Genomic DNA, 9,821 nt, shown 5'->3' on the forward strand with positions numbered 1-9,821 from the left:
TGTCCATTCTCAGTACTGGGCTCTGTCCCTAGTGCCACCACTCAGCAGGAGCCTGGTACCCTCCCTAACCAGGCTCAGACAACAGTCCTCCTCCCCATCATTCTACAGATGGGGAAACTGAGGCCTCAAGACAAGGGGCTTACCCAGGACCACCCAGAAAGCCAGTGGTCAAACAGGGCCACGACCCCAGCCCCATGCCCAGCCAGAAGTCACTTAGGGGCCTTTGAAGACGTGCTCAGGTGGTCATTGGTGGCTCCAAGACCTCCCTCAGTGGCTGAGTGAGGAGGCTCAGGGCAGTGCACGGGTGCCCTGGGTGCTCCAGAAGCCTGACCCCAGCACTGCCCACTCAGACCCCACGCTCCTCCCCACACAGACAGACCCGGGCATCCAGCCAGGGTCAGCTCTGGCTTCCAAGAAGGGGTTTCAGCGTCCCCCACTGCCCTCTGCTCCCACCCCGAGTGTGGGGCTCTCAGGCACCCCGTCCTTAGAAAGAGGCAGCTACGGGGTCCCAACTGGGAGAGGATGACCCAGCTCCTCAAGGGTCCCCGAGTCCCACCTGAGCTCAGAGCCTTGGCCCAGGAGTGTGAGCTTCTGGCATGGTCACTACTGTCCATGAGGGTGTGGACAGTCCCTGGATGACAGCCAGGCTGCCCATTGCCTTGGCAGGGTGACACAGGGACAGAAAGGCGACTCAGGGCAATGACAGTACTCTTGGCGCAGTCCCAACCCCCACTCAGATTGGCACGGTTGGAAAAAATCCCAAACCACCAAGTGAACCCTCAGCAGCCCACCTCCTGCTGCCCAGCCACCTGGGAGCCAGCCTGGGATGCCGGGAGATCCTGGTCCACCCTGTCATGAGGGGGCTGAGCAGAGATGCCCAGGACACCCTGACCTTCCCAGCTACTACATGGTTAAATGGCCAGTCCCCCACGCTGGGGGCTCATCAGCCCCAGGCCCACACCCCAAGTCCTGCCCTGGTCATCTTCCCTCCTGGGCCAGGAGAGGCCCTGCCCAGCTCCAGGGAGGGCAGGGCAGCGGGCTGCCTCGTGGTGCAGGGGGGAGGGCACGTCCCAGCAGCAGACGACTGGGCAGGACTGTTCCTGGAAGTCGACGCTTGCTTCTGGGCTCGAGGAGGGGAAGTGTCCCCGCCCGGCCCTCCCACGCCAAGCCGGCAGGCAGTCTGCACCTCATGCAAACCCGAGAAATGGCCACCTCCCAGCCACAGCCTGCTGCTGACGTGGCCTCGGGCCTGAGCTGTCGCATGAAAAGCCAGGGGGGTGCCTAAAGGCCCGTGCAAGGAGGCACCCGTGCCAAACTGCCCAGGCCACACCCTGGCCAGAGGGGCGGCCTCAGACAGCCTGCCTTGGGGTTCCTGGGCAAGGGGCTGCAGAGACCAGAGGGTGCCCTGGAAGGGGCTGGCCTCCTCTGTCACTGTCACTCTGCCCTAGGGCTCCAGTGGAACACAGACCCCCAGGACCAGGCCAAAGCTCCCCGGAGTCGGGGTGTGCTGCGGGGTCTCCTCCTGCTCTTTGGTTTGCCTGCCCCCTCCTCCTGGCACTCCGCCGGCTCACCTCCCCCTTCACTGCAGTCCAGCTCCCCACTTTCCACACTTCCCATCAGACTCTGCCCTGCTGAGGATAGCTGCCTCCCCCAAGCCACCCAGTGTGTCCTGTGTCATCTGAAGGAATCCTGGTTTGACTTTCCATATTTGGGTCTCTGGTCCATCTAGAGTGGAGTTGGGATATGAGTAAAGCAGGGCCAAGAGTCACTTCCCCTAAGGACACCAGCTGCTCCAGTGACCTTGGCTAGAAGGTCCTTTTTCCTGGCCACGTGCCTCCCCCATCAGCAGCCCAGGCATGGAAGTCTGCTCTGGACTGTTCTGCTCCCGGCTCTCTCCTGCCCATACACCTCACTGTCTGGATTATGTCACTGCATTACAGTGACCAGGGTGTGGGACCCTCCAGGGAGACCCCAGCTTGGTCTGCTCCGTCAGACCACCCGCTCTCTTGGTCCCTTACATTCCCACGAGCACCATGAAGCCAGCTGCTGGCTCTCCACAGGCAGAGGCTCCGGGATGCTGGCGCACAGACACCGCCCTGCTCCTGCTGGCGCACAGCACTCCTAGGACTCCTTTGGTATCTTCCGGACAGGACAGCTGAGGCTCAGAGAGGCGACCTTCAGGTCACGCTGTTCACATGCCGAGGAGTGGACTGCACCAGAGGGGGGGGGTTCCCAAGTCCAGCTTCCCCAGCAGGCTGTCAGCCTTCAGAGACAGACCTTGAGGACCTGGGCGCCACCCCAGGGTGTCCCCCAGACAGCTCAAGGGTTCTCCCCACTGCGGGGGGAGCTCAGGCTGGGCAGGTTCCTGGATGAGTGCAGCTGGGCCCTGGGAGCCCGGGGCGGGCGGAGAAGGGGGGGCCTCCCCTGCGCTGGGCCCATCAGGCTGGAGCTGAGCACCTCTGCCAACATTTGGTGAATGAAATTGCTCATCACAGCCTCATCTCCAATCCTGGCTCTTGAATTCTCTTTCAAAGGAAAGAAAAATCTTCAGAAGCAAATTTCTGAAATCCTTCCAAAGAGTTCCTAACATAGCTGGTGGGGCCTGGCCACCTGTGGAAACTGATGGTATGAGTACCTACTGGTCACCAAGAAGGAAAACAGAGGCAGAGAGTCATGTTAAACAAGTCCCATGAGGCGCTGGGGGCCCGTGCATGCAAAGTTCTGTGGCAGTGGGGACAGCTACAAAAAGACACTCAAGACTCCAACTCGTCCAACTCCCTGAAACAGGGTCTGCACCCAAAGTCTAGAAGTCCAAAGCCCGAGGCCAGGTCCTTGGCATGGGAGGCCTAGAGAGGCTGACAGGAAGCAGGGCCTTGGGAGGGAGGTGGGCGAGGGTGCTTTAGGAGGAGGGGCCAGCATGGCCAAGTAGGGCGGCAGGGAGAGGTCACCACCTGCTCTGAGGACCATGCATGCTGGTTGCCTGTCCAGGGCGCTCTGACTGAGGCCCAGGCAGGGCTGGGTAGGAGCTCATGCACCTGGAGGGCTATGGGTGACACTGTCTCACTCCAGGCCTTTGTCATCCCAATGGGGTGCCCTCTGCTGGGTCCTCTCAAGAGGGCTGAGCTGAGGGGGAGAAACGGCGCAGGACTGCCTCTGTCCGAGGCTCCAGGGAGGTGAGGTCCGTCTGGAGTTGTGTGCTGGCTTCAGGGTGTGTCACCTTGATGAGACTGAGGACATTGGAGGACAGGAGAGAGCAGCAGCAACCAGGAGTGCTGTGTGCTGGCCCACTCAGTGCCAGGTGGGGTCCTCCTGCTCCTCCTACTGGGCCTGGCTTCTGTCAAGCCTGCAGGTAGCAAGGACTGAGCTGGGAAGGTTTCAGCTGTCCTTGTGGGTCTGGATGGTTCTTACTCCCCCACCTGTGTCCGTCCTGCTCCCTGGCATCAGCCTTCCAGAGCTGCTCCCTGGCTTCAGGCAGTGAATCCCTATCACAAAGCCCTTCCTAATGGGCACACACCACAGGTGCTGGTGTGCATGATCTCACGTATTAACACACGAGTTACATACTCAGTGCAGCACTTGGAACATGAAGTGGGCAATCTGGAAAGGGGAATGGGTGGTGGATGTTGGATAGGGCATGGATGGTGGGTAGAAGGATGGTGGATGGATAGAGGGGGATGGATGAATGGATATATGCATGGGCGGAAGCCTGAATAGGGGTGGGTGGGTGAAGGCTGATGGGTGAGTGAATGGATGGATACATAAATAAATGAGTGAACAAGTGAACAAACCAGCGGTGGAGACGAAGCACACAGCGGGAAATATAAAGAAGGGACAGGAGCAGGTGCGACCTAGAAGGTGCACACACATTTATGAGGCGTTGAATCAACTACTGAGAGTCTAGTGCCACAGCGACTAACTGAGGAAGGACATTTGTAGGTACAACACGTAAGCATATTTTGCAATATAATAGGTCTATGGACTCGTCGTAATCCACCAGACAGAAGCAAGTCTGGGGCCTTACTGGAGCTAGGTGGCCTCTCCAGCTCCCAGGAGACTGCTGTCCAAGCCACCAAGCCCCATAGCCCTGGAGCCTGAACTCCATCTGTAACGGGAGGGACAGCCCTGCCTCCAGGTTCCGGGTGGGTGTCCTGGGGAGAGCACCCACGATCCCCGCAGGCCTGTTTCTTTCTGCATGCAAGAAAGGGAGAGAAGGAAGGGAAAGGGGGGAAGAAAGAGAAAGAGGAGGGGGGAAGAAATGATGGAGTGTCCCAGAACCCCCAGGCAGGCTGCCTCTAGGCCCAGGTGCTCCAGAGCTGTGGGGCTGCCTCCTGCCGTACCCCTTCTTCCTGGGGTTTTCCTCATTCTCTGGACAGAGTTCTAGAATAAAGTGCTGCCAGTGATCTGGGTTTCCACACAACCAGGGAGTCCTTGGAGGAGACATGCACTTTGCCCACTTCCCCATGGAGGCCCTGCCCTGCCCAGCCTGGCCCGGGGCTCCCACAGAGCAAGGCAGTCACTCTGAGGGCCTGTGGAAGCTTGGGCTAAAGTGGGAGGAGGGCCACCACTGGCTGCTGGAGCTGGCCTGGCCCTGGGAAAGTGCATGTCCACTCGGCTCCACCGGGCTCCGTGCTGGGCAGGGTGTGTGTGCGCTGGCCTCTGTGGGCCCAGGATAGAAGTTGGCATAGTCACAGGCCTCCCAGTCCCGCCAAGCCACAGGCTAACTCCTTGACCCATGGCCAGCTGGGTTCCAATGGGGACACTCCACCCCAGGCCAGCCTAATGAACATTCCCCTGGGCCCTGTTGCTCGAAATTCTGCGGAGATTCCTGCAGCCCCCTCACTTCAGCAGGACCCTGGATGGGCTGGGACAGAGGGACAGCCTGGCTGGGCTGGCCAACCAAGCGGCACTTTCCATCTGGAGTCTGAGGCGCTTGGGCTGTTTTCTCTGTGCTAGAAATGGCTCCCAACCCTGCACACGTGGGCTCTGCTGACGCCTCCAGCTGGGGGAGGCCGAGCCGGGCCAGCCCCCTCCTTCCCGGTTGGGCAGAGGAAGTGCACACGCAGCACTTGGCTGACTCTGCCTGGCTCCAGGCCAAAGAAGTGAAGAGACCTGCCAGGACACTTGCGGACCCCAGTGTCCAACTGAGCCCAGAAGCAAAGGCTAAACTAGGTCAAATGGGCACTGAGGTGGAGCCAGGCCTGGCTATGGTGCAGGCCGCTCTGGGCACAGGTCTCGCCTGCCGCCCAGCGTGGGCAGCAGAGTGCTCCCACTTCACTTTTGGCTGACCCAAGACCTGAGCAGACTGTTGAGGACGTGGGGACCTCCAGTCTGCGTGCTCCAGCAGTGTCATGGGGGCAGACCAGCAGGACCTTCGAGACACCGAGCCTGCGGGTCTCGGGGAGGCCCTGGACATAACTGGAGCACAGGGCTCCTTGCAAAAGGAGCCACAGACCAGCACAGCCCTTTCTCTGTGTCTTCACTGGGAGTATGAACTTGGGACTAGACAGGCCTGCAGCCTGCTGGCTCCAGCACTGCAGGTTACCGTGTAATCTTGGGCAAGTGTCTCAACCTCTCTGTCTCTGACTTCTCATCTGTAAAAGGTGACAGCAAGAACTCACCTCCTGGGTTATGTGTGAGGATGGCCTTAGGCTTGAGCCTAAGCAGATCCATTTTAAAACTCCAGTTTGAAACCTGCAGTCTCACAGGCACGCCTAACAGAGCCCTCCAGTATGGCCCTCAGGCACAAAGAAGTCACTTCTCCCCACCCTGACAAACTCAGAGTGAAGCCTCTGGCAGGCTGTCCTCCCCCAATAAGGGGGAAAGGCAAGAAAATCAGGGTGGGGACCACCAGACCAGATGTTTTAATCCCAGGGTAAATGATGTCACTGGGAAATCCGGTGGCAACTGATAAGGATTGAAAGGGGGTCAAAATCCCCAAAATTTGGTATAAATAATGGAGCAAGAGAACAGACATTCAGCCAGCTGACACTGATGCCCTCACGCCGAGAGCCTGATGAGGACCTGGACTGACATCCCAACACTTTTCATCGTTGCTGATCCTCTGCATCTTCCTCACCACCCTCAAACTCTACAGCCACATCCTGGCCCTGGGGAGAGCCTCCTCAGCCAGCGGTCAGCTCCACCCCAGGAGAAGCCTGCCTGGGTTCCTGGCCTGATCACTGCGGTCTGAGTGAGCGTGCATCTGGTCTGAGTGAGCGTGCATCTGGTCTGAGTGAGTGTGCATCTGCTGGACTTAGAGCCTAAGGCTTGAGACTTTTGATCTGACACTTGAACTTGGCACGCAGAGGGCATGTCTGTCATGAGCCTGTCACGATTAAGTGTGTTTGCGGTGCTTAGAATTAATCTAGAATGGTTTGCTGTGAACTGATTATGTCTATTGCAGTGACTAGCATTAAGGATTGTCATCTCCTTGATTAAGAACCTATAGAGTGAAATTGTATTGAGTGATCTGAGTGAATAAAGAAAGCACTGACCAGGGCAGAAGTGTGTGGACATTCTTTATCTCTCCCCCTGGACTGCATGAGTTGCACTTTTGCCCCATCGCGACATTATGACAGGACCCTCTGGTGTAGGGAGAGCGAGTGTGCCAGGTGCAAACCAGGCTCCTTCTGAGCCTGGGACCTCAACTCACCTACCACCACTTGTTCCCCTGCAGGGCCACACAGGGAACCTGGGGTCTCCATCCTTGGAGCCTCATAGACACTGAGCCCAAGATGCACCAGGAGGCCTGAGATCACAGCAGTCCTCGGCCCCAAGGTTTAAAGTGGCCCCCAGCCACCCTACCTCGGGCAGGTGCTCCCTACACACACAGCGGCTCCCACAGCTGAGCCCAGCACCAGCTCCAGCACTGGGCAGGCCACGGCCACCAGACCCTGACACTTAAAGGAGCCACCTCTGACGACACTCCCTGAGGCTCTGGGTCCTCCTCCTTCCCCAGCTCCCTGGCTTGTGGCCACATCGCTCCAGTCTCTGCCTCTATCTCCTCCGTGTCTGCACCCTCTCCTCAGTACACCCTTCCTGTCAGAGCCCACCCTAACTCCGCACGCCCTCATCGTCGTTCAACCACTTCTGCAAGGGCCCTATTTCCAAACTAGGCCACGAGGGACATTCCCAGCAGACATGGATGTGGGGCACATGACTGCCCGTCATGGGGCTGAAGCAGAGTCTCAAGGAAAGGCCTACAGATCCAAAGAGGAGCCACGTCCCTCTGTTCCCAGCCGAGGGGCAGCCTCCTGTGCTGTAGTGAGGGTGCAAAGGGCCCTTGCTGGGCTGACCATGCCTGGTCCTCCAGGGCGGGCAGGCAGCCTAGATGCAGTGTAGCTCACGGTATTCACCTTTTAAGCCAGGAGACCACTGCAGGGGCCACCTTGGAGCAGCGCTCTCTGCCTTCACCAGCAGGCACGTGGCCCCAAAGGCCAACTGCCCACAGATTCTGGATTCCCACATGAACCTGAGGCTGGTTCCCCAGGGTGCAGGTTCCAGCCAAGGCCAGAAAGCTGCAACCAGGGCCTGAGCCACTCACCTTGAAAGATGTACAGAGTGGACACTCAAAGACTGCTCAGAGGGGTTGTATGGAGACCACCCTGCAGCTGGGGGTGGGAATGATGTCCCTGGATGAGGACCAGCCAGGTCCAGCCCTCCTCTAGCAGGTGAAGCAGAGACCCAGGGAGGAGGCTGCCCTAGGTCACAGGCCAAGGAAACCAAGCTGGGCCTGCCACTCATGTCGCGTGGGCAGAGGGCATCTCCCCCTTTCTGTTGCCTCACCCCAACAGCACCCACCTGGCCTGGGTGTCCTGCGTGGGTGCTCATGTGCAGTGCCCACGTCCTGTCTTCAAGCATGAGCACAATAGACAGCAATAGACAGGCTCTGAGATGCCCACGAGCCTGCCCTTGGCACTCATGCCTTTGAACAGCCTCCCGAGTGTGGGTAGGGCCTGCAGCTTACCTCCATGGACTCCAGCAAAGGTGGAGGAGCGTCGCCGAAAAACATCACTTCTGTGATCGTGTGACACAGACCAGCTCCGGACTTGCTGCTGTGTTCTGAGCTGGCCTCTGGAGAGGCTGACGGTGAGCATCCCCCTGGCCTCAGCTCTCAGGTCCCAAGTGCTGCCCACAGCCACAGGAGTGTGGGTACCCCACCCTAATCTCTGTGCACCCCTCAATACTGTGTGGATACACTCCTCACCCGGCACGGCCCCAGTCTAGCCCTGGGCAGGCTCAGAGCCTGGGGTGGCAGGCATGGGGACAGGCCCGACACACTTCGGCATCAGTCCAGACATACTCTCAGGGCTGCACCCCAAGGCCCACAGTCACCCAGCCAGGGCCCAGGAGCTCCCCTCCTGCTTGATGAGGGGTGGGCAAGGTCCCACAAAGAACAAGCCTGCAGGGTGCAGGAGAACAGGCACCGTGGAATGGCTGGGGGCTTTGAGACTGTGCAGGAGATGTGGTCTCACTTCTACACACCAGGGTCTGCAGGGGCAGAAACAGCCTTCTAGAATCTGTGCCACAGGCCTGGGTTATCATCCCCTAGGCGGAGACCAAGGCTGCAGCAGCCTGCTCAGTGCTGAGGCCCTGTGAACAGGTCGGCCTGGGCTGGTGGTGTTTTCCAGCGCACACCCTGGTTCCTTCTCTCCTCACCACCCCTCCTGGCCTGCACCCTCCGTGGGCCCCATGCACCTGGGTGATGATGCCTGCGTGGCCCTGGATCCTTGGCACTGAGCTCCTGGAAACCAGAAGCCCCCTCTTCTCACCCACGGACACACTGAGCCTGGCGTAGGCCCCCAGGTCCCAGGGAGGAGTGTGGCTCTACTGGGGTCTGAAACAGCTCTGAAAGAACAAGGCCTCTCCATGCCCCACCTGCCTGCCTCAGCTGTAGGGACAGTGGCCTTTAACCTGGCTGAGAATCTCCACTTCCGAGAACAATTCAGTAAGAGTGCCCACCCCCCTGGCTGTTTTAGTCTTGTGCAGGAACGCTACCCAGCCCGCTGACGTGGGAGGAGCAAAAGTTCAAAGCCAGCCTGGGCAACTTGCCTGTCTCCAAACAAAGAAAATAACAACAAGGGCTCGGGATGGGGCTCAGCAGTACTGTCCCCGGTTCAACCCATAACAAAACAAAAATCCAAAACCTCAATAACAAAAACTATACTGAGAGTTCCACAAATTGAAACAAACTCCTGAAAGGGGAGTTATTCAAGAATTTACTCTCTACCGTGAAGATTTCTGAAGACCAAAATACTGACCAGAGTATGAGGGCAGAAAAAAATCCGCAGGTGCCAGTGAGCACACAGGTTACCGGGCACTTGAACTATGTCCAATGTGTGTTGACTTCACCTGGGTGGGCCGTCCCTGTGCCAGAAACTAGACAGGGCCAGGGTCCCTAGACACTCCCCAGGGTGGGGGGCCAACCCCTAACTGGAGTATGGCCATCAGGGCTCAGCAGCCCCCACAGCCTGACACCTGCCTCTCTCTCCCTGGTCCAGCCTTGTCTGGGGCTCGGCGTGCACAGCCACACCCCAATACAGGGCGCAGCCTGTGCGGGTGCTTAATAAACACTGCTCCAATGCACACACCAAGGGTGCTTTTAGCTCCAAATGAGGTGCAACTCCTTCTCCTGGCCCCAAGCATCACCCTGGACAGTGGCACCCTCACCACCTCTGCCCTGCACAAGGGCAAAGCTACTGCCTGCTGTGGCAGCCCCAACTGGGAAGGACAGAAAAGCCCCCCCCAACCCCCGCAATCAATCAGAACAACAGGGAAGGCACCTTCGGGCCTCTTTTGATAAAGAATCACGGCCTCCTAAC

This window comes from Marmota flaviventris, chromosome 7 (assembly GCF_047511675.1).
Source record: "Marmota flaviventris isolate mMarFla1 chromosome 7, mMarFla1.hap1, whole genome shotgun sequence".
NCBI classification, from domain to species: Eukaryota; Metazoa; Chordata; class Mammalia; order Rodentia; family Sciuridae; genus Marmota; species Marmota flaviventris.